Below are 20,864 nucleotides of genomic sequence, written 5' to 3'. Positions count from 1 at the left end.
CCTGGTTGGTTAAACTCAACAGTCATGTGAATCAGTGCTTATGTTTATATTTATCCAAATCATACATAAGAAGTCACTTAACTGTTTTGAGTACTGAAACCTTCTGAGGATCACAAAATTCTTTGATTTCCAAACTGGATTGTGAGGAGGCCACAGAGCACCATTTGCCAACTCCCTGAATTAAAGAATGCCACGGATGATGTCTTTTGCATATTAGGTTACCATGGAGACTTCACTTTGCAGAAATTGCCCCATTATTAATCACCTGAAAGCATGCAAAGGTCTGAGAACTACTGATGTTCCAGCATGCTGATTTTGAAGTTTAAGAAACTGTGTGCATGAGAAGTTTGTGCTTTCACTATGGTCAGACAGCTGAGAAAGAAAATACATGACTGAATTGAGGTTTTGCTTAATTCTAATCCAATATTTAACCAGTTCTCTTGGTTTTTGTACCTTGTTTTATTACAATAGAAAAAAATGGGCTTATTTTGCATGTGCCTAAACAAACCAGAAGATGCTTATGAGTGTACATACATACGCACATGCACACACATGTATATATCTGTATATGCGTAATTGTTTACACATGCATGTACACTCCTGTCATCCTTACAACACTATGACTTTGATGTTACTGTTTCAGTTGAGAATGCAGCACCATCAACTCAGGTTTGCATTATAAAGTCAGGGAAGTAACTGACATATGAAACAAAGACAATATTGTCTGTCTTTAAAACTGACATTTTAAAACTAATAAATACTGATAGCTGCTAAGAGAGGGAGAAACAGTTTTCTGTGGTGATATATTGTGTACCCCAATATATTGTGTACCCTAATAAATTTATCTGGGGCTCAGAGGACAGAGTCAGCCACTAGATTAGACATAGAGGCAAAACAGTGATGGCGCACACCCTTAATCCTATCACTTGGGAGGCAGAGATCCATCCGGATCTCTCTGAGTTCAAGGCCACACTGGAAACAGAGCCAGGCATTGCGGCACAGGCCTTTAATCCCAGCACTGAAGATCTCATGCCTTTGCTACCAAGTATTTGGGAAGCACACACACCTCTAATCCCAGCACTAGGAAGGAAGGAAGATGGCAGGGCACGGAAAAGTATATAAGACGTGAGTAAGCAGGCAGTTTCACTCTGGAGGCTGAGGAGTAGGTAAGTTGAGGTTGTCTGGGGCTTGTTCTGTTTCTCTGATCTTTCAGCTTTTGCCCCAATATCTGGCTGAGGTTTTCTATTAATAAGATTGTTTAGCAAATCATGTTACACAGTTTTCTTTATTTGACATCTGGTATATTGGTCACATTCCAGGGTGAGTCCCACACCCAAGAGTAGTTAGACAACATAAACTAGACTCTGGCCATAGAGAGACAACGGAGGCGGTATGAAATTGGGTAGATAGGAAGGTGAGGGAGCATATGAGAAGAGTTAGGACAGATGATTGATATTAAAATAGTTGTACTAAATTTTCAATGAATTAAAAAATATAAACAGTATGTGATTTGTCTTCTAATATAATAGGTTTAACATTGATATTGGTGGGTTTACATGCCTTTATTCAGTTTCACTTTTATTATTCCTTTTCTCTCTATATTCATATCACAGTCTTGCTACTAGCAAAGCAATTTTGAAGAAAAAAGATTACTTTGCGGACACGAAGTGGATCTTTGTTAGTATATACTTTGTTCAAGATAGTAAAGAAGGGAATTAAAGTGGAGGCCACACCTGCCCGAAGACCAGGTAAGCTGCTCCACTCTCTCTATTCCCCCATCCCCAGTCATCAGGGTCTACCCTAGACTGCAAAGGAATACCAGCTGCAGTCTCCCTTCACCCATGTTCATCCACAGGAGTGGATCCCACAGACTAACCTGCCTGTCCAAGCCTTCCCTCCCCTTCCAACTCCAGCAAGTACTCTCTGTGAACAAACCAGCCAAGCAGGCCAGAAAACAGGCAACATACAGCCGACCCACTCTCTGAAAATCCAAAGGAGAAGCAGAAACCAAGGAACAAAACACACACCTAACAAGGATAAACCCAAAATGCAGCACCTAGAACTATAATCACACCAAACCCAGATGCCTAGACGCCAGCATAAAGACACAATAAATAACATCCAGGACAATATGGCTACACAAGAGCCCAACTATCCTACCCCAGCAGGCCCTGAATATTCCAACATAGCTGAAGCATAAGAAAAGACCTTAGAACCAACAATATGAAGATGACAGGAATCTTTAAAGAGGAAATTAATAAATCCCTCAAAAAAGATAGGAAAACACAAACAATTGGAGGAAATGAATAATTCCCATAAAGAAAGCCAAGAAAAAAACAAACAAACAATTGAAGGAAAAGAATAAAATTATTCAATATCTGAAAAAGGAAAAGAAGCAATAAAGAAAACACAAACCGAGAGAATTCTGGAAATGAAAAATTTAGGAACTACAGAGAGAAGCTTCGTCAACATAATACAAAAGAAGAAAAAAATCTCAGGCATTGAAGATACAAAAGAAGAAATAGATACATTAATCAATCAAAAATGTTAAATATAAAAATTTCTGACACAAAACATTCAGGAAATATGGGACATTATGGAAAGACCAAACCTACAAATAATTGGACAACAATCTCAGTCCAAGGACAAGAATATATTTTCAACAAAATCATAGAAGAAATTTTTCCTAACCTAAAGAAGGAAATGCTTATAAAGGTACAAAAAGCATGCAAGACACCAAATAGAATCAAAACAGTAAATATACATATCAAAGAGTATTAAAACTTGCAAGGATAAAAGACCAAGTAACATATAAAGGCAGGCCTATTAGAATTAAACCTGACTTTTCAATGGGAAATAAATAATCTCACACAGGCAAAACCAAAAGAAGGGAAACAGACACACAGAAACACACACACACACACACACACACACACACACACACACACACACACACACATACATATATATATATATATAGAGAGAGAGAGAGAGAGAGAGAGAGAGAGAGAGATTCCTTCTATAAATTCTGTGACTCTGGAGAACCCTGACTAATACACGTATTGAGGACTCCTAGTAATGGAGGACATAGAATATGTCATAAGCTTGCCATCTTTTATAGCCAGGCCTGTCTTCCAGTGGTGTAACTGGGCTGCATTCAGGCAAGTTGTTGACCAAGAAGGTCCCATAAAGATCCCCAAACAACCCAGACTGTTGCTAGGACAGTGGGTTGCTCTTGAAAACTGACAATGGAGCTCTATTCTGAGGAAAACATTCACACAGCTCACTGAATGTAGAGAGGTCGAGCTGATGCCTGCATAGAGCCTTCACTCCTATGTTTGGAATGGGAGAGTACTCTGAAGGCAAGGAAAGAGAAACCTGGGCACAAATCCAGCCATAAAACCTCCGACCCACAATGTGTCCTGCCTGCAAGATGTGCTGGGGCAATGGTGGCACAGAACTTGGGGGAGTGGCCAAACACTGGTTTAACTTGAGGCCCACACCAAGAGAGGGATCCTTTGCCTTACACTACTGGATGGCCAAGAACTGGAAAATGGATAGCCCAGAGATCTAGGGTAAAACCAAACATAACTGGAAAAAAAAAATCATTGAAATGATTCCACTGTGCTTATCAATCAGTATCTTGTCCAGTAGTCATCAGAGAAGCTTCCCCTGGCAGCAGATGGGAGCAGATGCAGAGACTCACAGTCAGACATCATGCTGAAAGAGTCTATGTTCGAGGTCTCCACCAGGTAGCTCCCCTCAGAGTTTAGGGAACTGCTGTAGGATAATGCTTTTGTACACTGTAAAGATTTGTTACTCCTATTGGTTTACTAAAACGCTGATTGGCCAGTAGCCAGGCAGGAAGTATAGGTGAGGTAACCAGACTAGGAGAAGGTGGGAAGAAGAAAGGTAGAGATGGAGTGGCCAGCCAGATGCAGAGGAAGTAAGATGAGAATGTTGGACTGAGAAAAGGCATCAAGCCGTGTGGCTAAGCATAGATAAGAATTATAGGTTAATTTAAGCGTAAGAGCTAGTGAGTTATAAGCCTGAGCTATAGGCCAAACAGTTCATAATTAGTATAAGCATCTGTGTGTTTATTTGGGACTGAACAGCTGCAGGACAGGGCAGGACAGAAATTCCCATCTACAAGGAGTCCTGTGGAGGGGTGGGCAGAAGATTGTAGGAATCAGAAGGGATGGAGGACACCAAGAAAACATGGCCCACTGAATCAACTAAGCAGGCTTCATATGGGCCCACAGAGACTGAAGTGGCAAGCACAGGGCCTTTATGGGTCTGAACCAGGTCCTCTGCACATATGTTATGGCTATTATGTGTTTTGTGTGGGGCTCCTAACAGTGGGGGCAGGTGTTTTTCTGACTCTTATTCCTGCTTTTGGGACTCTTTTGTCTTATTGGGTTGCCTTGGCCAGCATCAATATGAGGGCTTTTGTTTGTCTTATTGTATCTTATTTTGTTCTGTGTGGTTTATATCTCTTGGAGGGAAGCCTGCTCCTATATGAAAAGAAATTGGGGGGTTGGGGGGACGGCAGATCCAGGGAAGGGAAGTGGTAGTGGGAAGATGGGAGGAGTGGAGAGAGGCAAAACTTTGGTTGGGATGTTATTATTGTATGAGAGAAGAATCTATTTTAAATGAAGAAATAAATGTGGCGTAAGATTGAAAATTTGATCTATTTTTGAAATAATGCATAAGTTAAGTTGTTAATGGTAAAATTTTCCAGACCTGATAAGTTAGGTGGCTTTTATTATCTTCCACATTTATCTATAAACTTTAGTTTTATATTCTATTATTCATGCACTTAATATTGAATAAATATATATATATATATATATAATATATTCTCTGTGTAAAAACATATTATTTAAATATCTTACATGTTGTTTGTCTATATCTCGAATGATAAATTTCCAGTTCTTATTTCCTATTTTTCTTTGGATGTAATTTTTGTATGGTTCTATGAGTTGTGTTTATGTAACACATTGGAAACAATGATTATATTCATCTACATGATACATGCTTCATGAGTATTGACAGCAACTGTTGAATAATAGCATAAACTTTAATCACGTATTCAGGCAAGAAATTTAATTCCTGAACCAATACTTTTGAGGTCTCAATAATGAAAAGTGTTAAATTAGACAACACCATTTAGCTTCAGACCAGATGCCTGGCTTTACAATTTACCCACCTTGAATGAGCAATGCTGCCCATAGGAAATGCTAATACTGAATAACAAGATCATCATTCATACCTGAGCTAAAGAGTTCTAGCACCAACCAAATCAGAGCCCCTGGTGAGCCAATAAGATAAGGAAGCAGCAGGAAACAGAGCAGGAAGCAACAGCTGATACCAGAGGGGATTGCGTGACCATCTGGGCTAGCTGACATCTGCTCCATCCACCCATGACTGTGACTCAGGGAGTGAAATCAGTGGAGTAAGTTAGGAAAATGAAGAACTGACCATGTAAGATCTTTTTTTCACTAGTGTCTGTCTTGCCTTCGAATTGTTGATTTGGTGTGTATTGTGCAGGCCTGCTCAGGTATGTAGATTTGGACTGATTCCCAGAGAATCAAGTGTAAAAAGTACCTAGTACCCAAGATCTCAAAATAAACAGAGCAGAAGAAAGTGGAACCAACTGACAGGTAATATGTTCTCTGTGGCAAGGATCAGGGCAGGGTTCCCCTAAATGAGACACATACTTTTTTCTATTTAAAATTTTTTTCATTTTTACGTACCAACCACAGTTCCCCCTTCCTTACCTTCTCCTGCTTCCTCCCATAACTCTCCACTACCCCAACCCCCATCCATTCCTCAAAGCGGGTAAAGCCTCCCTTGGGGAATCAACACAGGCTGGCATGCAAGTTGGGAGAGGACCAAGCCCCTCCCCACTGAATCAAGGCTGCAAAAGGTACCCACCATAGGGAATGGGTTCCAAAAAGCCATTTCAAGTCCTGGTCCCACTGCCAGGGGCCCCACAAACAGATCAAGCCACACTACTATCACCCACATTCAGAGGGCCTAGTTCGGTCCCCTGCAGGTTCCCCAGCTGTCAGTCCAGAGTTCAGGACAAGTATTTTATAACAGAAGACTGACAAGCTAATCCTTAGCTGCAACTCCAGTCTTCAGTAATTTAAATAGAGTATTTTCTTTCTTTCTTTTTTTTTTTTTTTTTTGGTTTTTTCAAGACAGGCTTGTAGCTAGAGTTTTCCTGCCTGGCCCACAGTCAGGACAAATCTCTTGTCACCTGCCAGTCCCACAGCTGCTCAGACCCGACCAAGTAAACACAGAGACTTTTATTGGTTACAAACTGTATGGCCGTGGCAGGCTTCTTGCTAACTGTTCCTACAGCTCAAATTAATCCATCTATATATATATATATCTATACCTTGCCACGTGGCTCGTGGCTTACCGGCATCTTCACATGCTGTTTGTCATCTTGGCAGCTGGCAGTGTCTCTCTGACTCAGTCTTCCACTTCCCAGCTTTATTCTCCTCCTTGTCCCGCCTATACTTCCTGCCTAGCCAATGGCCAATCAGTGTTTTATTTATTGACCAATCAGCAACACATTTGCCATACAGAACATCCCACAGCACAGGTTTTCTCTGTGTAGCTTTGAGCCTTTCCTGGAACTCACTTGGTAGCCCAGGCTGGCCTCGAACTCACAGAGATCTGCCTGGCTCTCCCTCCCTAGTGCTGGGATTCTGCCACCACCCGACCTAAATAAAGTATTTTCACACATTATGTATATGAAAAGCAATAGTGGCCATCCAGAGCTTTTCAAACAAGGTCTTTATATTTGTTATTTGAAAGGAATTATCTTGTGTAATCCAAGATGTTCAGCTGCAGCCTAGGCCTCAGCCTACCTGATGGTGAAACAGTCCCCTCAAGATCGACCAACAGGTGATTCTATACATTTACCCTGAGAACAAAATCATCCCTGGCTGGAACTACTGACTTGAGTCATCCTATTAGCTGAACCTACCATGTATTTCTTCTAGAGGAGTGCCATTCAGCAGGGTTAGATCATGGCAGGATATTATTTACCCTCCAAGCCCTCTAGATACTGGCCTCGTGATTCACAAAGCCAATGGGCATCAGAGAGCTTAGATTTTATAGGAGACAAATGGCACAGAGTCATTCTCCAGAGAAATTTGTAAACACTCATCCCATTTGGCCACCTCTTTCACAGAAGTGAAAGAGGCATGGTTTATTGATGTATGACAGGCCCCAATTTTGATAATCCAGTTTCTTTCTCTCTCTCCTTCTCCCGGTCTCACCCATTTCACATAAATAAATAACTTTATTGGTACAATTGATGCCTGTTAGCAAAATCAAGAAGTTTAAATTCTGTGGTTTACTGAACAAACTATATAATATTACTTTCTTGCTCTTTTAACATTAACTCTACAACTGTATTTGTTGAGAGTCTTGTTATGATTTTTACACGGTTTTTCTTGATAATTCTAAAGTGCCAAAATATATCTAAGGCCAATACTTTGGTTCACTGAAAATCAGATATTTTTATACTTAACACAAGAGGCTTTCAGCACAACAAGGTGAATCTGATAGGAATAGTCAAAATATCTTCACTGCAGTGTGAGAATGACCTGCTGTAGAGGAGAGGAGTCAGACGTGCCTCTTCTGATTGGAAGATGCAGTCTAAAATGTTTGCAAAGATTCTCATTCTAAAACGTGTTCACACTAGCCCACAGTTTTTAATCATCCTTTAAAATTCAGAAAAAAATAAGTGTAATAATGTTTTATAGATTTCTTGAGTTTGAATTAAAAAATTACTAATAAGAGATAAATTCCTTTACAAATGTTGCTGCTTATTACTTGTTGTGCAAACTAAGAAAAATTCAACTTTATAAATTCCCTCAAAATGTACCTTATCCTAAGGTAGATGCAATCTGGTGAAATGTAAATAAATAATTATTATTTCTAATGTGAAGATTTTCTGAGAATTTCCGACATGACTATGTAGCTACATGATTTCCACCCTTCCCACTTGCCCCCCATAAGTGTTCCCCATTGCTCAAATTCACAAACCCTTCTTCTTTAATTATTATTGTTACACACACACACACACACACACACACACACACACACACAACACACACACACATATACACATGCATACACATACACACACAGCCTACTGAAGAATTTTTAAGTCTAGTCATAAGAAAATGTATAGAAATGGAGATCATTACATTATGTACACAAGTACTACATGTTTGTCTCATATGTGGAGCCTAGGTTTAAATGCATGTGTATGTGCATGTGTGTGCGTGACCTGTTTACCCATCCATTAATCCCGCAACATAGATCAGGTCAGTTCTCAGCTTTCCTCACTATAGTTTAGGACTCTGACTTTTGAGGTTGGTCATGTCACTCTCCACGAATCTGCTTCTTTTCAAACTTCTCCAACCCTTTCTTGCTGCTTCCCATTGTCTCACACTTGTCTCCATATTTAACAGAATCCATGTCTATGAACTAGTGTCCTTTCAGGGAGGAATTAAATTGATTTGTAAATAGAATCTGCCATTTTTTTTTACAAAGGGGTTCTGTTTAGACTTTGGATAGTAGGATCTTATGCACAATATTGGGTAAAATAGATTTTCAGGAAAAGATTTCATTTCTAAGTCAAGCCAGTGAAAATAATGACATGTACAAAGATCATACCAGCTTTCTTGAGGACATTCTACCAGATTACATAAAAGCATATTCAACACTCAGTTATGTAAAAACAAAACAAAACAAAAAAACCTAAAGGAACATGACTAAAATTTTTCTGTTTTCTTATTCTCAATCAGAAAAAAAAATAAAAAGATAAACAACCAACTCTGACAATTAATTCCCTCCTCGTCCTTGTCTCTTTGCCTTGAGAGTCACAAAAACACACAGGCACTGTCAACTCCAACCACCGTCCTAAAGAGACACAGCATTTCACTACCTGAGTCCCAAATTAGAAGTCTCTGTTTGACTAGATGGCAAAACAAGAAACGTGAAAAATGTTATTCTGTGTCTTTGTTCTTTTTTTTTCCCCTTCATTGTGTCTAGATTGTTTTAGTAAGTTCCCTGAAATAGGAGCCTACTGTCCACATCTTCCTGAAAATGCAGTCAGTTAGGAAGAGTTTGTTTTTGCCCCTGTCCCTAGTGACCACTGAAACTTGGTCTTAATTGTGAAGGAGACAGATAAACATGCACACATGTGAGGCCCCACCCCAGAGGCTGCAGAGCTTTTCGATTTTGGGGAAGCTGAAGAGTCCCTTTTCTTTCTCAGTATCTACCCTTCTTTCTTCCATCCTTTATTTCTAGCTGAGGTACCATAAAGTATACTTTTTTTGTCCAATTTTATGCAGCACTTCTAAGTGCTGGAGGGTTGTCAGTTTTTATTATTTGTACAAGCCTGGAGCCACTGGTCATGTACCATCTTAACATCAGGACTGGAGATCTGGACCATTTTTCTCATCACTGAGCCTGTTCAGAAACCCGAGTTTATGTGTGTGATGATTTAAATAGGCTTCCCCTGCAACTGTGCGCTTGCACTGCTTGGGGGCAGAGAGCATCATGCTGAACTGACACTGAGAGAAGTTGTGTAACTAGCCCATGTCAAGTATTTGCTAAAGGGAATACTCAAGGCTACTGTTCTGAGTGCCTTTCTCCTAACCCTGTGACTTCCCACACACTGCCTGATTGCTCCTTTCTTTATAAGTCCATGCTTTTTGGCCTTTGAAAATAGATCACTTGGAAGAAACAAACAAACAGAATTCTTTAGTTTCTGGACATAAAGAGTGAGAGTTTCGACTCCTTGTGCAGACATTTACAGAATTCAGCTGCGTAACTGGGCCAAGTCTTTCATCCAACGGTGGTCCCTCTTCAGTAAAACAATAGTCAGACTCAAAATATACATAAATTAAAGCAATAGTTTATTGTTTTAATAAACAAATGTAGCATAAGAAAAATATTTTCTTAAAATTTATTTCAGAGAAGATACTTTATGATGATCCATTGTATACTTTTACAATTATTTGTACTATGAGTAATAAAGGTGGTTTGTGGTAGCTTGTTAAATTATTATTGAAAGCAATTCTCCTGACCCAATATTGTGTCTGTGTCGATGACAAATAGCCAAGCATAGCAGTCAATCTGTAACCCACTTATCATCAACGTTTCCTTCTTGCTTTGTCAGGGAGCACTTTCTCAAACTCGTTAAAACACAGTTAAAGTAACCTTTGCATCTATCTTGGACCCTAGATTTTAATCTGTAAAGTGTTTGCATGTTGTTTTGAATTCTCATCCTACTTCCGAAGTTCTAGACTGTGGACACATTAATCTCCGATTATCTAATTTCCAAAGTCAGTCTCATTTAATGAAGTGTTCACTTCATTGTGAAAATCTGAAAGCTGTCCGAATGTGTGAAGCCCATTCTCCTCCTTAGGATGCAGGGTAGAATTTATACATGCAACTACCACTTCATGCAGAATTCAAAGGGAGGAAGAACCAATACTTACTTGATAAAGGAAACATTGATTTTTCTCTTCCAAACCTCTTACAATAAAACTAACTTGCTTTTCTCTTGCTCTACGACATCACTGTTGGCTTAAAGGCCTTTTTAGATTTTATATATATATATATATATATATATATATATATGTATGTATAAAACAACCATCACTTCTTTTATGGTCAAAGTGCCATCTCACCTCATCTTTGAGAATAAACAGTTCCTACTTTGATTCTGTGATCTTTCATCTTGTCGCCTTTTATCAAGCTGCCTCGGCCACCCACTGTCAAAGTCATCCGATCACAATCTTTCTATGTCAGGTCTTACTGTTTCTCATTGTGTGGATGCTTTTAATCTCAGAGTGCAGCCTATCAGACAACCACAGGCCCCTCACTTGGATATTTGTAATGCAGCTGCCTCCCCATATTAGCACATTAACATGGCTTCCATTATTTCTTGTAATGGGCACGGAATTTATAATAAAATATTTTGTGATTCTTCACATCATCATTTTATAAAGTCTCCCTCCTGTTTCAGGCAATGAATAATTCCAAGAGTTAATGAAGTGGTATGTTATTCATTTATTCACTGCTTTGTACTTTGTAAAATGTTTTCAAATAGATTAATTTGTTTTATCTCAGTCACATTCCTGAGGCACACAGAACAGGTTTTTTAAAATGATTTTTAGTGTCTTTTAAAGATACAGAAATTATGACTCAGGGGTTTACACAGCTTCCTGGGGCTCTCCATAGTAATAGACACGACTGACATTGAAGTCCATGTTTTCTGACTCTTTCCGCTCTGTGACTCATATTAAACTAGTCACTGCATATCCCCATTGCAAAGTACATGCTTTCAAAATTTGAATATTGAGATAATCAGGACAGATTCTCCACACTACAAAATCCAGTCCAAAGTAGGTCTGAAACACAGACTCGGCAGGAAGCATAGTGAAAAGGAAATGGTTTATAATCAGAAACCCCCAAATTTGTAAATCTGGTTCCTTTAATTAGCCGTTGAGTTATCTTAGGACCCAGATAACTAAAGGGCTGGTAGTTCCTACAGTAATGACTTGCTTGTGGTGAGCAAAGCAAAAGAGCAAAGACTCGGGAAGTGACACCTGTTTGTCTGATCTGATTCTTCTCTTTAGATAAACATAGGGACATTTTTGCATTTAGCCACCTGCACACATACTTCTATATCCAACTGGCTACTCTTTGATGCCCACTAAATTTCTTTTTAGTTCTCTTAGGTATCCCCTTATAAATCCTATCCCAGCAGGATTGACAGGGAATTTTGGAATCATATCTAGTATCTTAGTTTCAGAATGGAAAAATCTTAGTCCAAGGCAGGCTAATAGTTCAAGGTAGGTGCTGGAGTTGAATGTCAAACACAGCCTGACCTAGAAGTCTGTGCATTTCAAAAGGAAGATGATTTTTTAGTATAGAAACAAACCTTAGGATCAAGTGAAAATATTCCAGGAAAGGATTATCGGTAGATGGAAGAGAGACTAAATCAAACACCTCCAGATCATCCCCATCTAAGCCAAGTTAGAGCTGTAGCTAATCTCATAGAAATTCCCACTTTCCTTCCCTAGTTTATATCCAGAACACTTAGGAGGAAAGGCTATCTAGAACGTGGAAGGAGTTTAAAGTAAAAGGCTAATTTTAACAGCGTCCCCTTGGCAGACTCTGATCTCTCTTCCTTTCTCTTTATTCCTCCTCTACTTTTTCTCACCTTTGATATCTTCTTGCTTGACCATGACCTTGTTTCATTTTCAAATACAATTACATATAACAATGGTCTCTAGTTGTAACTTCTCAACTTTAGACTGCATCTCACCCATTGAAACCCTTATCTCAATCATTTACTTTCAAATTTATTTGACTATGAGCTACAAAAGAAAAAAATTTACATAGAGGTACATACAAATATATCTACACATGCATGCACATTCCTATACACATATGTGAATGTGCACAGCTGAAATTTTTAGTTAGCATTTACTTAAGTTACATGCATACTAATTTATGCTTAGCTCTGCTGTATTTGATTCTCTGAAAGCTGGTTACCCAACAATTCGATTTGTCATCTTTAATAAGTTAAAAGGCAAAGTTGAAAAAAAATAATTTCCTAAATTAAGACAAAAATAAAGATGTTCATTTTAATGTAAATTATGTTTATTTCCAGATTACAAATTATTAAATGATAGACACTTTCTCTTTTGTACGTTTTTTCCTAGTACTAGAATTTTAAAATAAATTTTTGTCTGCAAAAATTTAATGTGTCAATCAAAAAAGTCAATCAAAAGACAAGATTGAAATGTGGAGGCCATAATAAGCCATATATAATTTTTATTATTAACCTACCAGGATCAGGTAGAGCATTACTTAAGGAAATATTAAGCTATCTGTGATCTGAGAGGAAAATCGTTAGGATAGCAGGAGTGGAAAGTGTGGTAACTTCTAATTACTGAGCTGCCTTTACTTAGTATTCAGCCCACTCATCCCACAGTCTTCAGTATGGCACCGGTTAACGGTCTAAGCATATTCAGCACTGATTATTAAGATATAGCGGAGATTAAATGAATGTGTTATCCAGTATCATAACAACAAAATCAAAGCAAACAAAACTTCAAAATCCAAGATAAATGCTGGTTAATGAGCTCTTCTGTTATCTCATGTGGCAGGTCACTCCTTCTAGCAAAAACTATAACCAAAGTCATGACCTTCAGCAACTTGCTTTTATTTTAATACATGCATACTTCATAAAGTTCATGGAAAAATCAGGTTATAGTTGTCTTTCCTGTTTAGATAGCCTTATATGCACAACTTTGCTAACTACTGCTCCATCTTGAAACTTCTAAAAATGTGCTGGCCAATTGCCTGTGCTCCATGTCTCAATTATACTCCTCCATCTTCAGTAAAAACAAATCACGCGTATTACCTGGTTGATTTTAGTCAAAGGAGTCCCAAGTACACTTTAACCCTAGGCCACCAATCCAATGCTGCTAAGAAGAATGCATTTGACTCTTGAACCAGAAATCTACAGACACTGGTAAGTTCTCAGTTAGTCTAACAGACATTGTTCTCTGGAGGTTGGATGGATTATCCCGGGGTCCAGCAATGTTCTTATCCAATCAATGGCAAAGCCCATGTATCAAGAAAAAGCAAAATAACCAAGCACTCTTTTGATACATAGTCCCTGTTTCCTTCTTTCTTTTGGTATAATACACTATGTGCACAGAATTACCAGCCTACAGCTGACTTGTCTCTACTGAAAATGCACCCCCCCAAAAAGATCAACCAACCTCTTCTGTGAAAGCTTTCATGTTAAACTATTCATAGTATTTGAAATTGAAAAATACATCCTATATATCTACAAGATCTGACTCATGTTTCTCATAGGTATTTTCTCTCCAGACCAAAAGCAAAAGAAAAAAACAAACAAAATTAAAACACAAGTAAATGCCTGAAACTGAATAGTCTGTTGTGTGGAGATGGCAGCTTCTTACTGTGTCATTTTCAGCCACAGAGACTCTGTACAGGATACAGTATCCTAAGTCCTGTATGAAACATTATATGATACTATGTTAAAGATGTTCATAACACCAGAGTTAACATCTCCACCCAATTCTTTTCTATAAAAATCCATTCTTTCACCTCAGCATTTTAATAATGCCACTAATTTTTGTTGTGAAACTTCTTTAAACATTTTTTCATTATGTGTACGTGACTGTTTGTTCAGGGAAGTGGCCTATGTTGACCTGAGTGCAGTGCCCACTGATCCAAGAAGAGTCAGATCCCCCTGGATGGATTAGCTTGCTGACATGGATGCTAGAGACCAAACATAGCTCCTCTGCAGGAACAGCACAGACCTTAACCACTGAACTATCTCTCATTCCAGATCAGCATCTTCTTTTTTAAAAACTTGATCATAAAATTTATAAAAACCTATCCTCTGACCTCAAATATGCCTATTTCCAAGTTTTCAATTTAATATAACATTTTAACAGCAATTTAATTTATTTAAAAAGAACACTGTGCAAATCCTGAGGTTTGTGTGAACTGTCTCTAGTGTGGGCACTACCTCTAGGTGATATGTTTAGAGCCCTGAGATACATTACTATTTCTTGACCAATGTGAGAATTTTGTGGAGAAATGTGTTAATGGAATGTGAACTGCTTCACACCTACTTTCCATATGTTTATAAAAAATATCTTAACTCCAATTACACTGAACAGAATGGGCAAATACCTGTTCAGAATCATCTATTAAGGAACATTAAAACTACATAATCTATTCTCCTTTCATGCAGCCTCCTTTAAAATGCAAGAAAATGAAACCTAGATCTATACCACCTAAGCATACACAAAATCACTAGTATCTGAACATACTGATTTAATTTTTCCTGTTTTCACACCCCAAAGTCCTTTGATTCTTTGCAGGATTCTGTCCAAATTTCTTTGATGATACTGAAAAATCATCCTAATTCTTTGTTCACGATTTCTTGTTTATATTTTTGAAAATGATTTCCTTTAAGCTCATCCTCTCCCTTGTAAGCAAACAACACTCCACCTCTCTCTTTCTTAAAAAAAAAAAAAACACAAAGAAATAGTAACAAGTCTTGGACAAGAATCACAGGCTTCCTATTCTGTAAGGGGATCTTACACAAGACCACATGATTCAGAATCTGTCTTGTTTTGTAAAGGGACTCCACAGTGTGTGAAAATGATTTACCTGAAGTTACACTGGTCATTTAAAAAATTCATCTCTCTATTCCTCATCAGGCTACCACAATCTTTTCCATCTTCTTCTTTCCTTCTTTCCTTCCTTCCTTCCTTCCTTCCTTCCTTCCTTCCTTCCTTCCTTCCTTCCTTCCTTCCTTCCTTCCTTCCTTCTATTGTCTGTTTTTCTTTTGGTACGGAAGAATCAAATCACAGGGTCACAAGACTAAGCAAGCTCTCTACCTCTAATCTTCTTTATGGTGAGGAACTCTCCAGAAAGGGCTAAACCCTCCACATTTGAACATATTTTAGATATGGGGCAAGTATTTTCTAAAACTGACCCACGATTGGTGAACACATTTTCTTCTTCCACATATAAATACACCATAGACTACATTATAGGGCCTTATCATACTGACATACAAATAAAGTATTAGTATGGGAATTAAATTTCAGATTGAACTCAGGTCAAGTTTCATGACTTCTTGATCCATGCTATCTCATATTATATGCTATTACATTTTTATTAGATTGTTATAACTAAAAATATCAGTACAGCCTAAATGTTACCTCAAATTCTATATGCAGGTGATTAACTTAGCTGAATTTCTCAAGTCAAAAGTGTTTATGTTGAACGTATAAAACTAAACTGTTAGTCACTTAGTGTAGAAAATTGCTGGCACATAGTCAGGGACAGAGAAGAGCAAAGGCGATGTCTTTAAACTGTACGATATAAAAATCCATAGGGAAAATTTATTTAACCAGTTGACATGTGTGTGTGTGTAACATATGTAGAATATATATAATATTTAAAAATATATATGTCAAATATATATGTCATATAAATATATTTCAACGTGTGTGTGTGTGTGTGTGTGTGTGTGTGTGTGTGTGTGTGTGTGTGTGTGTGTATTGTCTTAGTTGGGGTTACTATTGCTATGATGAAACACCAATACCAAAAGCAAGTTGGGGACAAAAGGGTTTATTTAGCTTATACTTCCACATCATCACATCATAGTCCATCATTGAAGGAAGTCAGGACAGGAGCTCAAGCAGGACTGGAACTTGGAAGCAGGAGCTGCTGCAGAGCCGTGGAGGGATGCTTCTTACTGGCTGGCTCAACCTGCTTTCTTATAAAACCCAAGACTACCAGCCACCCATCAATTACCAGTTAAGAAAATGCCCTAAAGATGGATCATATGTCCCACATTTTCTCAGTGAAGGTTCACCCCTTCAGATTACTCTAGTTTGTGTCAAGTTGGCATATAATCAGCATATATGTGTGTGTATGTATATACATATATATGCCATGAGAAAGGTATATATATATATATATATATATATATATATTAAAAAATAGTTAACCTGTTTGTGTAAATAGATTATAAGTGTAAAACTGATGCTAAGACAAAAGGATCAATTCTTGCTCTGAAGACAGTCTACTGTTATAGACTCCCTGCCAAAGCAATCTGGACATCCACAGTCATTATCTCACTTGGAGAATTTATTGTATACCTACTTTTCAGATAAGCATAAAGAAACCTCAAGAAAGAACTTCCCCCAAACAAACCAGTTAATTAATTGTGGATGAAGAACTAAAATTGTACTTTGTTTTATGGCCCTTTAGCCCAGAAGATTTGCAGGTATAGTCTGGTGCTCAAAACATATAGTCATTATCAGAGAAGTAAACCTGAAGCCATAATAGCTAAGGACTTAGGAATTTGATGATCTCTAGGACATGCTCCATTCAAAGCCAGTGGGCTCCCTTGCATTCAATTATTTCCTTAGAATATTCAAACTTTCACTTACCCTTCAAGATTTTACAGCTCATGGGCTGTAGAGATGGCTTAGCTGGTAGAAATATTTGCAGTACAAGCCCTCAAACCTGAGTTTGAGGCCTTGAACCCATAATAAGGAAAGGCCAGTTCCCCAAAGTTGTTGTCTGACACCCACAAATGTGCCACAGCATGTTTATGTCTGCATCCATACATAAAACACGAATACACACACATACTCAAAATACTATTTTTTTAATTAAAGATTTTACAGATGATTAAGAGAAATGAAAATAATACATTCAAGTGTAAGAGTGGAACTCTGAGATAAAAAAGCATTACATACAATTTTAATTTCTAGATTAAAGAAAAATGTTGAGTCTCCCTCAGTTCTCTATGAATTGCCTACCCTTGAGAATCTATGGAATTGCTCATTAAGTTGAATTTCCTAAATCAAAGGGGAAAAGCACATTTATATTTTATACACACACACACACACACACACACACACACACACACACACATATATATATATATATATATATATATATATTCAGAGACAGAGACAGAAATAAAATTCAGACAATGTCAGAATATTCATATCAGATTTTCTAATAACTGACCTTACCATTTGATCCTAAATTTATTTTCTCTGTGATTCTTCAAAATCTCTTGTTTTTAATCTTGGTATTTCTGTCTCTCACAATCTGAACCAACCCAATCACCTGCTATATCATTCAGCCCCATCCCACTTCTCTATGTGATTTTTTTCTTTATATGAGTTGCAATATAATTTGAAGACAACTTCACTCTAGCCAAACCCTTTCTACAGCATGCTTATGTATATATACTTTCATCATCACAGAGTATAAAATCTATACTTGGATACTTCTGCAAAATGCTTCCATGTGCTTTTCAAAATCTCTAAATACATACATACTGTAAACCCTTGCCAAGACACCACCAGGTTCATGGCGACCTGTAATACTTCTGAGATACAGTAGGCTTTTTGCTGTGGAATAATGCTTTTGTATACTGGTTTAATAAAACGCTGATTGGCCAGTAGCCAGGCAGGAAATATAGGCGGGATAAGCAGACAAGGAGAATTCTGGGAGGAGGAAGGCTGGGTCAGGAGATGCCAGCCTGCTGTCTGGAGAGCAGCATGTAATGGCACACAGGTAAAGCCACAGAACACGTGGCAACATATAGATTAATAAAAATGGGCTGAATTTAAGTGTAAGAGCTAGTCAGTGGTAGGCCTGAGCCAATGGATGGACAAGCAGTTTTAATTAATATAACTCTATGTGTGTTTACTTGGGTCTGGGCAGGACACAGGAAAACTTCAGCTACAGCCTTTAATCTAGTACCTAGTACCATACTGACTTAGTTCTATAGAATAATACAGGACAAATAACGCAGCATATTCTATCACTTTGGGAGACCGAGCAGAGCAGTTCTCTGTATACAATGTCTCACTTGATTCTATCGTACCCAACTTTCCCACAAAGTAACATGTGACTTTCAGTGGTTAAATCTGAGTCTGTGAGGATCACCTTGACATGGAAATGTTTCAACTTTATTTTCCCACTTGTCTTTTCCATTATTCTAGTTACACGTGATTGAGGTCTTTAAGACAACATACCATCATGCTGTGTGTGTGTTGGTTTGTGTTACTGTAATATAAAATACCATGACCCAAAGCAACATATAGGAGGAAGACTTTGTTTTTGCTTACAGTTCTAGGAGGAAATCATGATGATGGGGACAGCATAGCCAGTGAAAGAAGCTAGGTGACCATATTTCACTGACACATTAAGAAATGTGGAGAGAGAACTGGAAGTCAGGCAAAGACAAAACTCTCAAAGTACCACCACCACCACAATGATGACCACCACCACCGCCTCCACCCCACCACCACGACCACTACCATCACACCTCCACCATGACCACTACCACCACCACACCTTCACCATGACTACAACCACCACCACCCCACCACCACCATGACCACTACCACCACCACACCTCCACCACATCCACTACCAGCACTCACCACCACCCCTACCACCCCCACCACACCTCCATCATGACCACCACCACCACCCACTACCCCCACCCCCAACCCCACCCCTACCACCACCACCCACCATTACCACCTGTGCACCTAAGATGTATTTCCTCCAGGAAAGCTCCATGTCCCAAAGGTTCCATAAGCGTCAAAAACAGTACCACCAACAGGGGACCAAGTGTTTTACATATATATATATATATATATATGTGTGTGTGTGTGTGTGTGTGTGTGTGTGGTGTGTGCATATATATGTATATATGTATATATACATATATGTGTATATATATTTATATATATGAAACTGTAGGAGATATTTCTTATTCAAGCTACTATACACACCAAGTTATATGTAGAGTTCCGTACAGCAGATGTTGTGTGATAAACAAGACTAGGAAGAATGACACCTGGCCCCTAGATGTCATCATTGTTCATTTATCTTAACACTATTATGTCCATGAATTTTATACCATGTCTGGAAATTCCAAGACCATCTTCCTAGACATGTCTCAGATGATGGAGGACCCAGGCTAAACAGTATAAGTTTACACCAATGGAAAGCCACCTCCTCTTCCATTTCTTGATGTGAATGTAATAGCTAATCACACAGTGATTTTTCTTATTGCTTTTATTGTCATTATTTCCCATACCTTTTCCCCTATTACACTATGGTTATGAAATGACAATGGTACTTGAGATTGCTGCTTACTATCACACTTCCTCCTTGTTGGGCTAAGAAAATCTTGTTTACTCATTCTAATGTCCTCTACTTACATTGCTTATATTATCTCAATTATCTTCCAAATACTTTATTCCCTGTGATTTTGCTCTCACAACAAGAAATGCTATTTAGAACAACACATTCTCAGATTCCATTACCCAAGCAACTATCTGTAGCTTGACTGTCCATAGCAAGCAATGTCCCATCTGCCAAGTCAACATTGGCTCCATGATAATGGAGAATGAGCCCACACATTTATATCCAACTGGATCTTAGAGGACTGGGTATTTTCACACAAGTATTATACAACCAAATGACAAAAAACTAGAATGTGATAAAAGCACAAGAAACAAACTTTGTTTTCTGTAATCCAAAAATACATATTTTTTTTATCCAAAGAGGTTTTTTGATGTTTAACTGCAGAAGAAGCTATCTCCCGAGGAACAATTTTTATCAGATATAATGATATAAATGGAAAAGTGTAAATTCTATTTGTATGTTTTATCACTTAACTCCTTTAGCAAGACCCAGGGAGGAATTCTTATCTCTCCTTTACAGATGAAGGGAATAAAAAGTTGAATTCATTATTCCTAGCACTAAATAGTGACCCTCAAAAATAAAGTACAAGTCAATCACAGGTCCCATCCTCTGAAGCTAGGATTCTATCCACTTAATTGTTCTCCATAGAAGAGAAACACTGATATCTCACAAGGAAAAGAAACTGGGCTTATTTGAAGAATGATTCAAGGATAAAGTAAAAAATTCCCACCTATTTTTTGGACATTATCACATCACTGAGTTAGAAGAGGTTGAGTCTGTCAGTCAGCCCCATTGTGAGAACCAACCATCCACAACTTTGAGCCAAAGAGGACAGCAAATGGCAGCTAATCAAGAGGATGGGCAAAATCAATACAAGCTTGATGTATTGCCAGCAAACAACTTTAGATCTACAGCCAATGAACTTGCATGGCCTTGCTAGAGCACCCTAGTAAGCAATAGCTGTAGGAAGGCAATTCGCTCTGCACAACATGGAAGAAATATGG

Source organism: Peromyscus californicus, unplaced genomic scaffold (genome assembly GCF_007827085.1).
Source record: "Peromyscus californicus insignis strain IS unplaced genomic scaffold, ASM782708v3 Scaffold_13__1_contigs__length_99412109, whole genome shotgun sequence".
Taxonomy (NCBI): domain Eukaryota; kingdom Metazoa; phylum Chordata; class Mammalia; order Rodentia; family Cricetidae; genus Peromyscus; species Peromyscus californicus.
This window is presented reverse-complemented; position numbering follows the sequence as displayed.